The sequence below is a fragment of the Aristolochia californica genome, unplaced genomic scaffold, assembly GCF_029961685.1.
Source record: "Aristolochia californica isolate CCGP_79_NKW_82.1479 unplaced genomic scaffold, dmAriCali1.0.hap1 SCAF_10, whole genome shotgun sequence".
NCBI classification, from domain to species: Eukaryota; Viridiplantae; Streptophyta; class Magnoliopsida; order Piperales; family Aristolochiaceae; genus Aristolochia; species Aristolochia californica.
This window is the reverse complement of record NW_027181771.1, coordinates 28,092,364-28,095,598: the sequence shown is the minus strand read 5'-3', so window position 1 is coordinate 28,095,598 and position 3,235 is coordinate 28,092,364.

Sequence of the window (3,235 nt, the reverse complement as noted above, 5' to 3'; positions counted from 1 at the left end):
CATTGAGAAAACTGCCTTCCGCACTCATCACGGTCACTTTGAATATGTGGTCATGCCATTTGGGTTATCCAACGCCCATCCACATTCTAGGCATTAATAAACGTGGTATTCTGAAACTATCTTCGCAAATTTCTACTTGTTTTTTTTATGACATACTCATTTACAGCTAGTTTGGACATCAACATTTAGAGCATTTAAGATTGGTATTTCAACTATTACATGCCCATCAATTATATATAAAGAAATCAAAATGTTCATTTATGACATCACATGTGGGGTCACAGTTGACTCAAAGAAAATTCAAGCTATTACCAATTGGCCACAACCTAAGAATACCTCTGCTTTGAGAGAGTTTTTGGGATTGACAAGATATTATAGAAAATTTATCAGGAACTATGGACCGATAGCATCACCATTGTCAAATCTCCTCAAGAAAAATTCCTTTATCTAGAATGATTAGGCCACACAGTCTTTCTCAGATCTCAAATTAGCTCTTGCATACGCACCATTTCTACAACTTCCCAATTTTGAAGATTTATTTGAGGTCGAGTGTGACGCATTAGGTGGGGGCATTGGGGACGTTCTACAACAACACTTTCACCCTATTGCATATTTCAGCCGACAGTTGGCAGAACGACATTACAAATTGCCAACATATGAACGCGAGCTAATCAGGTTGGCCAAAACTGTCCAACATTGGCACCTATACCTATGAGGTCGTGCATTTCTTATTTGTACTCATCATTACAGGCCTATATATTTGCTGGAGCAGCGACTCACGACTTCTCCTCAACATCACTAGATCAATAAATTGATGGGATTCGACTTTATAGTGGAATAACGCGTAGGCAGGTTAAACAAGGCAGTCGATGCCTTGTTACGACGTTTGGAGACTCCGCCGCTTCTATATGATATCAGCCAGCCTTGTTTTATTCCTTTAGACTTGGTCAAGGGGGAAAATGCCAGCAATCCGATTCTTCTTGATATGCATAAGAAAATTATAGAGGGGGTCCTAGACGCTAGATGGACCATTTAGGATTCTCTTCTTTATTAAAAATTGCAATTATATATCATACACACTTCGGATTTGGTTTCAGCCATCATCTCTGCATACCATGAAAACACTCATGAAGGCATCCTGAAAACATTACATCGCATTCGAATGGATTTCTATTGGCAAGCTATGAAGACCTCCATTGTAACATATGTAACATCATGTTCAGTGTGTCAACATAACAAGGCCGGAGACTTAAGTCTCACGGGTCTTCTGCAGCCTTTGGCACTTCCTACATAGGTGTGGGCTAATATTTCTATGGACTTCGTCGAAGGTCTTCCTCAATCTTCCGATAAGTCGATATTATTTGTGGTGGTGGATCGGTTCTCTAAGTATGCTCACTTTATCCCCATCAAGTATGCTCACTTTATCCCCATGGCACACCCATATACAACATCCAAAGTGGCACAGATATTTCTCGAGCATATTGTTCGTTTACATGGTATTCCCGAATCAATTGTCAGTGATCGTGATACAGTATTTACGAGCACTTTTTTCCGTGAACTGTTTTGTCTATGCAACACCAAGTTGAAGTTCTCATCATCATTTCATCCTCAAACAGACGACCAACCAAAGGTAGTTAACCGAAATGTGGAAATGTATCTCCGATGTCTAGTGGGCAATCGTTCTAAAAACTGGGTTCAATGGTTACCATGGGCGGAATATTGTTATAACACTTCCTTCCACACCGCTTTATAGTCTACTCCCTTCAACATTCTATATGGCAGAGATCCTCCTCAGATTCTCTCGTATACTTTGGGCTCCACCCGCATGGACTCTATTGATCAAACACTCATTGAACGGGACCAGGTGCTACATAATATTTCAAATTGCCTCCTCAAAGCACAAGTTCGTACGAAGGACTTCTACAACAAGGGATGTCGGGATATTGCATACAAGGAAGGTGACTATGTCTGGTTACGAGTCCATCCTTACCGCCAACACTCACTAGTGGGCCAACACCGTCATAAACTTTCTCCAAAGTACTTTGGTCCTTTCTCTATTATGTGATGCATCGAGCGAGTCGTCTATAAAAAGAAATATCTGTACGATTATTTTCTTACCTATTTAACCAATTATCGATCTGAGTTAACTACAAAGAGAAATCGATATTTGAAACCAAGAAGGTCAGATTGCAAAAACTGGTTCGAGCAGTAGTAGAAAGAGTCAACTTCGAAAGTACTTTATGCTATCAAGAACAAGACTTTATATGGAGAATTATATATATATATATATATATATATAAAAGTCTTTTTTCTTATCTATTAAAAAAAAGTTTATCTGAGTTTTTTATAAGGAGATATTGATCTTGGAAGAGTTAATGGTCATACAGGCAAGGAGAAAAAAATACATAGTTTGGCCAGATTACAGTGATCGAAATCTATCAGATTATTTATCTCATAAGAAGTATAATTTATGAAGAGAAATTATACTTGGATGAAATGTATATAAGTCTAGTTTCAGAAGGAGAAACTTTTATGTCAATATGTGTTACGGTCCCAGATCTGACACAACGATTCGTAAGGAGGAAGAAGATAAATGCGAAAATCAAGCCGAAGGGAAGCTTGAAAACCCTAGGTTCTTTGAGGAGAACGTACACCTCTGAGCTCATTGAGGAGAACTCAAAACCCTTGTTTAATCTAAATCAATCCTTCCTTTTTCTCACTACTCTTACCCCTTAAATAGGGTTCACCCTTACAAAGTTCAAGATAAAATATTAAAAAAAATGCCCATGTGGCCTATTAATTATTTAACTGAAATAAAATAAAATAAATTAAAGAAAAACAACTAATTAGACTCTAAATAACTTAATAATATTATTGTGTGCATAACATTACTACCCCCCCCCCCCCCCCCCCCCCCCCCCCGGGAGAAAGAGTTTGTCCTCAAGGTCGAAGGTAGGATCTGCTTGCCCTTGCCGACGTCTCCGCCTATTCCCAAGTAGCATCCGTGGTATCTGGGTCAATCCGTTGGATGACAAAACTGGAGTATTCCACCCGAGAAGCAATTTTTTTTTTTTTTTTGCCGACACTTCCTGCATTACTTGTTGTAGCACATCCCAATACGGATAAGCAACCAAATAACAAGTTGAACTATCACCTGCTCCAAACTGGTAACTTCTGCTTCGACATTAACATCCCTTGTGTGATCTGCCCCAACGGTTGCCTCATGGGAAAAATG